Raw genomic sequence first — 14,428 nt, 5'->3', positions numbered from 1 at the left:
GTAGGTCACTTAGACTGGCCTTTGAAATTGGACTCTCTTCCACAGCCACTGATTTACCTTTCTCTTTACTTAGTTGACCCCTAGTTTTGACTCTTGATGTTTTTTCAGACTCAGCTGATCCATGAACATCCTTCTTTTGCTTGACTTTTCCCTTTGATGATGACTGAGGTGGCTGAGATGGCTCTTTAATAATCAAGGGTTTGACTGGTTTGTTTAACTGAGATTTAACTTTCTTTTTCTCACTAACCTCCTTCCTAAGCTCAGCAATAGTGGGTTCCTCCATCAATTCTTCTCTTTCTCTGAGTGGCTGTGGGGTGAGGCCTGTCTTGCTCTGGAACCCGGCCATATAAATGAAAGACTCCCAATCCTTACCAATCTTTTGCAAGGCATCCATCACTAATAGTTTAACTAGGCCATGATGAAACAGTGATGACTCACAATCGTCCTTCCTTAGTTGAATTTTATCACACATTTTACTGAGGCTTCGAAACAAGTAGAATGGGAGATCTATATGTGCTTTACCCGTGAAATGAAGCAACAACTTGAAATGATATGAATAAACTTTGTTATACCTGCCCTCACAAGTTAAATATTTTTGAATACAAGTAAGCAGCATAGCATAACTCTCCTTAACATAACTTCTTGGTACAGCTTTGGTCAAATCTTCATTCACATAGGCTTCCTTCAAGAATATTTTACAGGGGCTCATATCAAACTTGAAATTTTTGAACCACTCCTGGCCTCCTCTAGGAATCTCAGTCACCCTAGCAATAGCTTCTGGAGACACTGGGAATTCTAACATAGATACTTTGGAACTCAAGCCTGTAAAATTCAATGCAAATTCTTTTGTTACCTGAGTGTGTCCTCCCTTCAGCTTTTCACAAAAACTCCAGCAACCAGCGTCTTTGAAGGCCTTTTTAACACCTTCCTCCCTCAATGTCAAGTCTAATCCTTCGGGTTCTGCTCTTTGGCACCTCCCTGATCGATGCTCTTTCTTCTCCATCACGCCTTGAAAATTTTTGCACACAGTAAGACCGGCAGCTTCAACTCAACAGGCAACTTTGAACTTTAGAACACGGGCTCGCTTGCAATGCAGCTCTTTTGAAGAAGAAATTCGGGCTCATTACAATTCAAATAGCTTAACATGTAAGCTGGCCGCTTCAAATAATGATAATAGAACATCATGACACCACCATGCATGACAAGGACATTTAAATGAACCTAAGGTGCATAACTCTGAACCTATTTGTGGAATGATGCCTTACAATTGTTTGGAAGGTACATAAACTGACAACAATCTGACCGGACACAATGACTCATCCCTAGACATGACATTTTAAAAATGCGCGCTACAAAATCCCGAATCCGCGATTTCGTAGCGCAGACAATTATAATTCAGTGACATGTTCTGCGAAATGGCTGGCGCTACGAAAAGGTTAAAACATTACTACGCTGCAAAATCAGCCAATCAAACAGTGCTGCGAAACTGCGAAAAGGACAAATGACACATACGAGACAAGACATATCTTACTCAATCATGATGAAGGATGACTCGTGATTTTGAAAATGATTCTCAACAACATTATTGAAGAACATGACATCTAAATGGTAAACATATGAGAACAACCAACTAACATTCATTTTTACCCATGAAATTTTGGACATAACTTATATACATGCAACTGCAGTTCTCAGTGATAACACAACCATTGCCAGATAAGGTTGTGCATTGTGCAATTCCAGCAGCCAGCAGCTAGACTGGATTGTACATTGTGCAGTTCTAGCAGTTAGCCAGTCTCCCAGTAGCCCATACTATGCCTTGCACTAGTCTTGGCAGTCAGTCTCCTAATCTCCCACCCGAAATTGTGTAACCTTCATGATCAGTCACACAGGTATGTTGCAAGTTAAGTCTCAAGTACATTTTGGTTTTTGACTGACAGATTTCTTGCCATGAGTGTTTCCATGTCTTCAGGTATTGCAGGTGTTCATCTATCTCTCATCAGTCTAGGTACAATGGTTTCAAGAGAGTAGAGTCAAAGACACTGTTTAGAGCACACTTAGGGATGCAGTCAATCAAGTGTCTATGAACTTGCCTACCCATGAAGACATCAAGTTGTTCATAGATGAGAACATCAAGATATGATGGAAATAGGATCACAACGAGCAGCATCATGAACAATAGCTGAATGAAGCATACCGAATGCAACGAATGTAAGAGGAAGGTTGTTGAAAACACAGAGGTGGAACAAAGCTGCGAGCTCAAGCAGATCTATTGATGATGAAAGCAACTTTGGAGACTCGGGCTATGAGGTGATGGCACAACATGAAGATTGCACAAAGACAGAGAATGGAAAAAAGGAGTTGCATGTGCTAAAGCAGCAACTCAAGCAAGAACATGAAGCTGCACAGACAGACGAATGAGTTCCAGTAGGAATAGGAACAACAGTGGGCGCAACATACACTCATGGATGAAACTACGCCTGTACAAGTTAAAGATCCATCCGAGCAGCTGTCATGGAGCAGACATGGTGAGAAGTGTTGTTGATGACATGCAAGGAATTCAGCAGCATGCATGTCATTGTGCGCATGCATGCGATCCAACCCATTCAACACACTCACCAAGGTGAAGACAAGAAGTAAGTCCAAATGGAGTTGAACATGTACTTTAGCAAGTTGATGCACATGACCACCAGCACACAATTGAAGATTAGCAAGGACACTATGCACCAGTGTGTTGTCGATTCAGGTGCACCCAAGAAGACCATGCGCATGTTAGTAGATGAGTTGGATAAAGGAGCTAAACCAATGCACTGGTTGCAATGGAGGCAAGAGTTTGCTTCAACAAGATGTCACCATGGGGTGCATGCACACCATCACGAATAGCAAAGCTTGGCATCCACTCACCACTTTTTCCATCACAAGCATCTCAAAGAGTTGGTCTCATCACAACGGATCGAGTGTCAGTGATGTCTTACATGGTTTGCTCTAGCCATTTTGTCTCACATGAGTACATGTGCATTGTAATGTAATGTCATTTCAAGTGTAAGTCAAGTGTTGATAGTTGGATGTAACAATCATAGAGTAGATGAAGAGTCATGTAGATGAACTATCACAAAGGGGAATGTCAGGGGACACCCCACCCTTTGCTATAAATAGAACCTCATAACTCATTGTAGAGGCTTTTGTTTAGCCAAGATTCGATAGGACTATCTTAGAGAAAGCTTGGACAGTACTGTAATGAGCCTTGGCTTCTCCAATGCGAAGAGCTAGTATATCTCTTTAGAGGAGCAGGCGGTTGTGGCTATAACATTCCACTATTGGAACTAGCGAGTGTACATGGATGTATTGTATGAATGGAACTTACACTTCTTAATAAAACAGAGCCAACACATTTTCATGCATATGTTGTTATTGTAGTTGGACTATTCTGGTTGTTGTAGCAATGTATGTTGTTTAAATTATGTAGTTGTGTATGAACTATTTTTTATGCAATTATATGAATCTTGTTGCAGATGTGTCTTTGGTTTGAACATCACTTTGCATTACTCGCTATCTTTCTTTCCAGCTGGTGATGCATCTTTGCTCGTGTGTTCCCTTCCAAGCCGAGTACTATTACATGTTTCCAAGGGATGCACTCACCTCACTCCCCATGTGTTAGAACCTTTCATGCACCTTCCTTGGCTCGCTGTAGCTGTCACACCCTTGCTACCAATAAATTTATCTTACTTACCTTTGTGTGAAATCACAATCAAGGCATTACCATACGACCCACTACTGGGACTCCTACACCAAATGGTCTGAGCTCTAACTGGGACTTCTTACCGAGGAGATCCCCTAACATGTTGGCGGGTCTAGCTCCGTCAACATTTCTGGTGCTACAAGGAGGGCAAGATGACAAGTTGTGACCTCTCATCCGGTTTTGAACCTTGCATATCTTTCATGGATTCTTGCACTCTTATCCCTCCGTGATGTTTCTTGAATCATGAAGATGTCACTATCACCAGGGAGTTCTTCGATCTCTTGTCCACTTACACGTATGATGAAGAACGCGAATTGGTCTGGCCTAAGTACTCACATGACTTTATTTCCATGCTTCATGAGGAAGATGGGTTTTCTGACGAACATGCCAGCTTGTTGCTTGCATACACACTTCGCGAATCTCCACTTCGGTGGTTGTGCAACCTACCTGATGATAGCGTGCACTCACTTGAGCACTTCTATGATCTCATTGAACAAACTTTCTATCATTTTGATCATGACCATTTTGACCAAAAATTTCTACAAGAGCAGAAGGCTACGCATGAATTGATCATGGATTTTTGGTAACGCTTCCATGAATTGTAGTTTCAAGCTCTGAGGAGCCAGATGAAATTTTCCTATCTTTGGGACTAGTTCGAGTATTTCCTTAAGAAATCTACTCGTCCCAAGAAGAATCTTGAAATCATGCCTCTCTCAACATTATTCACTGATGGATCTGCGCAATCTCATGTGGATGTGGCCACTATCTCGACTGACAGTCCGCCATCCCCTCATTCAACAACTCCACCATGGCCGAGTGACGTTGAGGATCATGCTCAGTCACTTGTTTTTGGATCGGCTACAACCACCCTCCAAAATTTTTCCTTAGCTTCGTTTTTGAGCCTCCCTACAAATATTTCACAACACCTTGTCTTGCTTCGTCAAGTACACAAGCTTTGTGTTTTTCTTGCAAAAAGGAAGCTTGTCGATCACAACTCGATGAATTCCCCTCACAAGCTGATCACCCAAACGTGGTCCAACTATAGGCTGAGAAGCTCTCCCAACAAATTGCATAATTCTAGAGGGAAACTAGCCTTCCCTCTAGAAATTGTGAAATCCTGACTGTCAACCTTCTGGGCTCTAGAATTGCACAATTTTGGCAGTCAACACTCACAGTGAAAATTGCACAATTTTCCCCAGCAAGGTTGCTCAGCCTAGAATTTGCACAAATGTGGGTAGCAGTCATTTGCTCTATCCAAAAATTGTGAAAATCTCCTAGGCAGCGAACCCAGATCCCAGCCAGAAATGTGCATTTTCTCCCAGTAGTTTAGTAGCCTCTTGCATGTGCAGCTGAGTTGACTGGTTCCCTCCGAGACCAAGAAAAAATCACTTGCATGCATGAGCTGCTTCTCCCAAGGTAGCATGCAAAGGGATCCCTTGTTTGAAGGATTTATTTTTGGCAGTTAGAGGTTGCATGCAAGGACTATTTCAAAAACCTCCCACCAAGTGTCGCTTTCCCTATATTTGTGGCATGCGCATCACAACCTCGATGTTATCAAAACTCGTCAACTGGACGCCACATACCTCATCCTCACATCAACCTTGCAGCTATGACATCCCACATTACATCTAGGAGTCATCGACACACTCAACTCAACTGTTTTGGGGTAAGCCCGCTTTCCATGACTTGTGTTGCATTTCTGGCTCTTTTTTTGTTTTGCTTCATATGAACATTGTCTTCTTCATTTCAGTGAGCACCTGCTATCGTTTTGATACATACTAGCTTGTACTAACACCATTTCAGTTTTCATTGTTATCTCATTGTTGTCACATGCATGAAACTCTTTTTCACGAATGGTCATCTATTTAGTGACTTGCCTCATCCACATGCATGTTGTTCCATTTTCTGAATCTGTCATTCACCATTTTCATGCATGATCATTCACTCATTCTTACACTCAGAATCATCATGCATTCGCACTCACATTCGTGTTCAGTTTCCTGTTGGCGAGTCTGGGCAACCTCGGCCCGGACTCTACCTTTACTGAGATAGCATTGCACAATCTGGGGAAGGAAGGCTCTGTCTTCCTCTCCAGAAATGTGAATTTCTACACAAGCACTATCCTTCAAGACTGTTTTATGCATTTCTGAGGGACAGTGACTTCTGGCCCAAAAAATTGCGCAATGCAATCACTGAGCTTGTTGCCATTGCCAACTGAGATTGCGCATTGAGCAATTCCAGTAGCTAGCAGCCAGACTGGATTGTGAATTGTGTAGTTCCAGCAGTCAATTAGTCTCCCAGTATCCCATATTGTGCCTTGCATAGTCCTAGCAGTCAGTCTCCTAACCTCCCGGCAGAAATTGTGTAACCTTCATGATTAGTCACACAAGTATGTTGCAAGTCAAGTCTCAAGTTTATTTTGGTTTTCGACTAACAGATTGCTTGTCATGATTGTTTCCGTGTCTCGAGGTATTGTAGGTGTTCATATACTCTCAGCAGTCCAGGTACAATGGTTTCCAGAGAGCAGAGTTGAAGACACTGTTTAGAGCACACTTGGGGATGCAATCGATCAAGTGTCTATGAACTTTCCTACCCACGAAGACATGAATTTGTTCGTAGACGAGGACATCAAGATATGACGGTAGGAGCATCACAATGAGTAGCATCATGAACATCAACTAAAGGTAGCATACCAAATGCAATGAATGTAAGAGGAAGGTTTTTGACAGCACAAAGGCAGAACAAAATTGTCAGCTCAAGTAGATCTACTGATGAATAAAGCAAATTTGGAGACTTGGGCTATGAGGTGACGACGCGACATGAAGATTGCACAAAGACAGAGAATGGAACAAAGAAGGAGTTGCATCTACTAAAGAAGCAACTCAAGGAATAACATGAAGTTGCACAGACAAACGAATGAGTTGTAGTAGGAACTAGACAACAGTGGGCACAACATACACTCACAGATGAAACTGTGCCCGTATTAGTTAAAGATCCATCCTAGCAGCTGGTACAGAGTAGACATGGTGAGCAGTGTTATTGATTGCATGCAATGGATTCAACATCATGCATGTCATTATGTGCACACATGCGACCAACCATTCAGCACACTCACCAAGGTGAAGACAAGAAGCAAGTCCAACTGGAGCTGAACATGTACTTCGGCAAGTTGATGCGCATGACCACCAAAACAAACTTGAAGATCAGCACAAACACTATGCATCAGTGTGTTTCTAGTTTAGTCGCACCTAAGAACACCATGTGCATGTTAGAAGATGAGATGGATGAACGAGTTGAACCAATGCACCGGTTGCAACGGAGGCAAGAGTTCGCTTCAACACGATGTCACCATGGGGTGCATGCACACCATCACGAACGACCAAGCTTGGCATCCTCTCACCACTTTCTCCATCACAAGCATGTCAAAGAGTTGGTCTCATCACAATAGACCGAGTGTTAGTGATGTCTTGCATGGCTTTCTCTAGCCATTTTGTCTCACATGAGTACATGTGCATTGTAATGTAATGTCATGCCAAGTGTAAGTCAAGTGTCAATAGTTGGATATAACAATCGTAAAGTAGATGAAGAGTCATCAAGGTAGATGAACTGTCACAAAGGGGAATGTCAAGCATCACCCCACCATTTTCTATAAATAGAACTTCATAACTCATTGTAGAGGCTTTTGGGCAGCTAAGCTTCGATAGGACTATCTTAGAGAAAGCTTGGATAGTATTGAAACGAGCCTTAGCTTCTCCAATGCACAAAGCTAGTATATGTATTTGGAGTAGGTGTTTGTGGCTGTAACGTTCCAATATTGGAACTAGCGAGTACACATGGATGTATTGTATGACTGGAACTTACACTTCTTAATAAAACAGAGCTAACACGTTTTCATGCATATGTTGTTATTGTAGTTTGACTATTCTATTTGTTGTAGCAATGCATTTTGTTTAACTTACATAGTTGTATATGAACTATTTTGTATGTAATTGTATGAAACTTGTTGCAAATGTGTTTTTGGTTTGAACATCACTTTGGATTTATCACTATCTTTCTTTCCATCCGGTGATGCATCTTTGCTCGTGTGTTCCCTTCCAAGTCGAGTACTATTACATGTTTCCAAGGGGCACACTCACCTCACTCCCTGTCAAGCCCACGAGTCAGGCATGTCAGACGGACGCGTTTAACTGACAGGTCGACGAGAGTTGGCACAGACAAACAATGGGCAAGGGCGTCTGGGGGCATTTGTCTGAATGACCATGCGAGGGCTTTGGGCTGAATGACCGGGTGAGGGCGTTCGACAGTGTTTGTCTGAATGACCGTGCTAGGGCGTTGGGCTGAACGACCAGGCAAGGGCATCTGAGGGAATTTTTCTGAACGACCAAATGAAGGAGACACAACGGTTGGGTCGGTCGGTGAGCGAGGCGACTTGTTCAAAAATATAAAAGAAGGAATGTATGGTGGTTGGCCAAGTATGGAGTCACAATGATTCATGGAGGGCGGGAAATATATATAGGAATTCTTTGGCATTAGCTAAGGCATCAAATCAAATGCACAAGTTCAAAGTGTTCAAGGAAGGACGAAGGGAAGAAGTGTGAGCTAGTCTAAAATTTGGGCGAAGGTGCAGGTAGATGAGTGCAAGGCCGAAGCACTCGAGCCAAAATAGGTCGTTTGAAGGCGTTCATACAGGAGGTCATTCAAGGGAATTCATTCAAAAATTCATTCAAGAGTGTCGTGCAGGAAAGTCATTCAAGGGCATCGTGCAAAAAATTCGTTTGAATGCGTTGTGCAGAAAAGTCGTTCGAAGGCGTTGTGCAGAAAAGTCGTTCTAAGGCATCATGCAGGAAAGTCGTTCTAATGTGTCGTGTAGGAAAGTCGTTCAAGGGTGTTGTGCAGAATTTTTTTTTGAAGGCATCATACAGAAAATTCATTCGAAGGGGTCATGCATAAAAGTCATTCGAAGGCATCGAGCAGAAAAGTCCTTCGAAGGCATCATGCATAAAATTCGTTCGAGGGCGTTCATGAAGGATAGTTCAAAGGAATTCAAGCAGGGTCATTCAAGGTTGTTCAAGGGCGCGACAGGGCATCCGTTTGAATGGTCGTTCGGGAAGTCATTCGAGGGCGCTGCAGGGTGTCTGCTCGAATGACCCGAGTTGGTGAACGGCGGCCCGGGTGAAGTCTTGAACGGGTGCACAGTGAACAACTCGCCAATGGACGAGTTGGACGAGTTGAACGAAACGCGTTCAGGTGAACGTACGGAGGCAAACGAGTAGTTTGGAAGAGTCATTCGAACGACCGTGTGGGCGTGCCGACGCACTAGCTGAACACGTTGTGTTAGTGAATGTAAAAGTATTCTAAGTGTAAATCCGGGGTTCCCCAGGATTGTAACTTACATATATATTATTATTGCGGGTAGACTCATTATAGGGAGTTTCCCCTCCCAGTTATACTGTTGCGCATTTGTGTTAATGTTGATGAATGTTTAACTACTATGTTATAATGAATGAAAGTAATTGGTAAAAGAAGAAAATAAACTAAGTATAGAAAGTAGGCATAGTCCACAATCGCAAGTATTGGTGAAAAGAAAGTGGTCGGTGGTGCCACACCTCCTATAGTGCGGTTGGAAGAGTACCACCAGTGTAGGGGCATGACAAGTGGTATCAGAGCTGATAATCAAGCTGACGATGAAGAGCTGATCCCATTGCACTATCCTGATAGGTTGTATCAGAGCTGGTGAATCGTGACAAGAAGTTGATCCCATTGCACTATCGTGACAGGTGGTATCAGAGCTAATGAATGACGGGAAGCTGAATACTTTACATTCGTAACAGGTGATTCAAGTTTGCAGAAGGGAAGTGTTATACTTCGTGATAGGTTTAGCAGAGGTGAAGCTTCATGCTTGGGCCAAGCTGAATGACAAGACATGGTAGGTTTGGAAGAATGTGAAGTGAAGCTCCTACTGACCTTATACAGGTTGAAGTGGATGAAAGAAGAGAACCCACAGATTCGAGATGAACTTGAAGTCTTGGAAAGGAATGTTGAAGACAAACTTCTTCGACTTGGTTGGGCAATGGAGTAGGATGTAGCTGCAGATTGTGATGATGAAGAAGAGGAAGCCGTGATGTTTGAGGATGTTGCAAATATGACAACAATGGAGGATGAACTTGAAATTGATCAAGTTGGACCAGAATCGTGCAGTTTGCAAACATTAGTGGATGAGGAAACTCACATGGAGGAGCCTCATGATGAAGTAAGTATTATTGATATTGGTGTTTTAGTGAGACTTTTGAAAGATGAACCGTACGCAGGGAAGGGAAAAATTAGTTTGTCGATGCAAGGGAGGATCTTACCATGGATGGCTACGATGAGACCTTGTATGGAGAGGCAAGGACCATTGATTGTTGCAGGACTTTTTGGGGTTGTTTGTGACCTTATGATAGTAGGTACAAGGGCATGTGACAAGGGAGGAACATGATGATCATTGCGAAAGAATGGATCATGCTTTAGCCATATGGAGAAATTGGCTAAGTTCCCAACATGACTCATGGACAGCCTAGAGGAGGGCACACACTTGAGTTGGTGATACTTGGGTGGACTTCTCATGGCCAAGACCAAGAGGAAGTCTTGGTGGAACCTTTAGTGGGGGAGACATGGTGGAGAGACTCATATGATTATGATATGGTTGGGTGACCGAGTTCACTAGACTAATTTGCAGGCTTGGATGAGGATGACCGATTGTTGTGATGGGTCTACTTAGTTGGACAACATGGGCAACTTGAGTCATAGACATCAAGTTAAAGAGATGAAGTATGGCAATCTTATTTATGCAGGAGCACTTGTAGAGGTGTCATTTATGGGCATCCAATGAGGAGTGCCAAGGCAGGGATGTTGTGTAGGTAGATTTGCTGATATGACATTGAGATGTTTTACTTATGAGTCGATGGAGATGTTGTGCACTCTTGTACAACAAGGCCATGAACTTGGTTGGAATTGTGAGCAAACTATGGAGAATTCTTACTACATGGAGAGTTGAGGCATCTTACAAAGACCTTTGGGCAAAGACATGTATGCTTTCTAGGGTGTTAGTTGAAGATGACTCATGGAGCTCATGATGACATGAGGTAGTGACTTTCAGGGACTTCATATTATGGTGGACTTGGAGGATCTGATTCATTGAAGAGATGAGGTTAGGGACTTTAATGCAGAATGGGGGTGCATACTTTTGAGTACATGTATGGGTATGCTTGAAAGAGTGACTTGATGTGGAGGATCGATGTGAGACATTTTGGAGTGATGGTGTTGCAGTGATGATGATGCCTTGGTGGCAACACTTGGGCATGGGTTGAGCCAAGACTTAACCACTTTTGACGCATGGGAGCTGATTGATCTATGATCATGGGAAGCACATGGGAGATGAGATAGGTGTATACTTGTTTATGTGGCATACTTTAGGGATGGCACATTGCAGATATGATGGAGGTTGCTTCATGGAACTGGATGTGGCACATCGAGAGTCGGGTTTGATGAGAGGGTCTATTCATTTTTAGGAGATGGATTTTACACATATGGATGATGATTTTGGGATAAATGCAATTGATTTCATACAACACGTTGACACCAAACATCATGGACAACATGTTGTAGACAAGATGAAGACTACTTCATGGACCTGGGCATGGCTTAGTTGGATGGTGATGGATTCTTTATCAAGTTGATGATGTGACAGGATGTTCTAAGAAACAATTGATGATGGCATGAGGATGTGCATTCTTATGGTTTTAGCATGATAGTTGGACTAATCACCCGACTAGTTCGAATCATGGGGTCTGAAAGTGTGCAGAGATGTGTTAGCATTATGTTGGAGTATCATGGCAGTAGTTCACATGATGACGATACATGATGAGGTCAACACAATATGTTGCAGTAAGCATGTAGCTTGAGTTGGAGGGGCCAACCTTCCATAGTGGAGAAACATGTGGAGATTGCGACGGATGTGGTTGATGATCATGGATTGGGTAGGCTTTCCGATTTATGGAGACATGAGCTTTTAATGGTTTGTGCGATGGCAGAGTAGAGGCAGGCAGCATGGGAATCTTTGGATGTTGGAGCTAGCGATACTTTGCGATGCAGTACGATGGTGTTGTTGAGGGCGACAACCATTTAGAGTGGGGGAGTATGTCAACCCCACAAGTCGGGCGTGCCAGAAGGACGTTTTTAACTGACGGGTCGACAGGAGTTGGCATGGGAAAATGATAGGTGAGGGCATCCGATGGTGTTTATCCGAACAACCATGCGAGGGCATCGAGTTGAACGACCGGGCGAGGGTGTCCGAGGGCATTTGTCTGAACAACCGTGTGAGGGTGTTGGTCTGAGTGACCAGGCGAGGGTGTCCAAGGGAATTTGTCCGAACGACCAAACGAAGGAGACATGACAGCTGGGTCGGTCGGTGGGCGAGCTGACTCATTCAAAAATTAAAAAGAAGGAATGTATGGTGGTCAGCCAAGCATGGAGTCACAACGATTCATGGACGGTGAGCTATATATATGGGCGTGCTTTGGCATTAGCTAATGCATCAAATCAAATGCACAAGTTCAGAGAATTCAAGGAAGGATGAAGGGAAGAAGTGCGATCTGGTCTGAAATCTGCGTGAAGGTGCACGTAGACGAGTGCAGGGCCAAAGCACTCGAGCCAAAACAGGTTGTTTGAAGGTGTTCATGCAGGAGGTCATTTGATGGCGTTCATTTAGAAATTTGTTCGAGGGCGTCATGCAGGAAATTTGTTTGAGGGCGTCGTGTAGAAAAGTCATTTGAAGGCATCGTGCAGAAAAGTCATTCGAAGGCATTGTGCAGAAAAGTTGTTCGAAGGCATCGTTCAGGAAATTCATTCGAAGGCATCATGTAGGAAAGTCATTCAAGGGCATCATGCAAAAATTTCATTCGAAGGTGTCGTGTAGAAAAGTTGTTCAAAGGCGTCGTATAGAAAAGTACTTCATAGGTGTCGTGCAGAAAATTTGTTCGAGGGCGTTCATGCAGGATCGTTCGAGGGCATTCAGGTAGGGTCGTTCGAGGGTGCGACAGGGTGTCCATTCGAATGGTCATTTGGGAAGTCATTCGAGGGTTTCACAGGGTGTCTGCCCGAATGACCCGAGTTGGTGAATGGTGGCCTAGGTCAAGTCTTGAACGGGCGCACGGTAAACGACTCACCTGTGGACAAGTTGGATGAGTTAAACGAAACGCATTGGGTGAACGTGCAGAGGAAAATGAGGAGTTGGGTAGAGCTGTTCAAACGACCGTGTGGGTATGCCGACGAGCTAGCTGAATGCGTTGTGTCGGTGAACGTAAAAATATTCTAAGTGTAAATCTGGGGTTTCCTTAGGATTGTAACTTACATATATATTATTATTTCGGGTAGACTCATTATAGGGAGTTGTCCCTCCCAGTTATACTATTTTGCATTTGTGTTAATGCTGGTGAATGTTTAATTGCTATGTTATAATGAATGAAAGTACTTGGTAAAAGAAGAAAATAAACTAAGTATAGAAAGTAGGCGTAGTCCACGATCGCAAGTATTGGTGAAAAGAAAGTGGTCGGTGGTGCCGCACCTCGTATAGTGCGGTTGGAAGAGTACTGCCAGTGTAGGGGCGTGACACTGCGCATGTGTTAGAACCTTTCATGCACCTTCCTTGGATTTCCGTAGCTATCACACCCTTGCTACCAATAGATTTATCTTACTTACCTTGTGTGAAATCACGGTTAAGGCATTACCGTACGACCCACTGCTAGGACTCTTACACCAAACGGTCTGAGGTCTAATTGGGACTTATTATCGAGGATATCCCTTGACATGTTGGTGGGTCCAACACTGTCAATAGAAGGGGAGAAACTCATGTGCAATAATTGTTCCAAAGAGGGCCATGATGAAGCACATTTTTGGAATCTTCATCCTGAATTAAGACCAAATAAATTTAACAATTAAGGGAAACATAAGACAAATGTTGTTATACAACAAGACTTAGGTTCTGACTCAGGTGATGAAACAAATATTGTAGTCATAGTCACTAAAATAAAAGTTGTGGAAAAAACAAGCAAAGAGGAAGTTGTGCAAGCACCAGTGCAACAGCTAACTCCAGCAACTCTTATGTTGGTGCACTAAGATGTCTTGTTACAGGAAATCTTAATTCCTACATTAATTGTTAACCCAAGGCAAGTCTTTTTATTTCAAGAGTGTCAGCACTATATATGTAGTGAATTCATAGGTTAACTGATAATAAAGGAAATTGGAATCATTGAAATTGCTAATGACTATCTCTTCAAACTCAATCCAAACAACTTTGAAAGAAATAACTCTGAAAGAAATTCATAACAAACTTTGCAATTCTACTTAGCCTATTACAAAAGCAAATGAATCTGAATACAAATGTAAAGAATCACACTTGGCAATCTCAAATGGAATTGAAACTAACTCGCTTAATCATGAAAGAGAACTATAACAATTGAACAACAAATAGTAATTGAACATCAAATGCTAATTGAACAGTAAATGATAACTAAACATAAATTAGCTATATAAACATCTTACGAAAAGCAATCAATTCTATCTCTAGAATCTATGATAACATTACTTGGAATGAACAATGATATAATCATAACCAATTCAATCAAGAGCATCACACATATCTAACATACAACT

Source organism: Pinus tabuliformis, chromosome 7 (assembly GCF_031772625.1).
Source record: "Pinus tabuliformis cultivar Carrire ecotype Pingquan chromosome 7, CPIR1, whole genome shotgun sequence".
NCBI lineage: Eukaryota > Viridiplantae > Streptophyta > Pinopsida > Pinales > Pinaceae > Pinus > Pinus tabuliformis.
Note: the sequence above shows the minus strand (reverse complement) of the source record.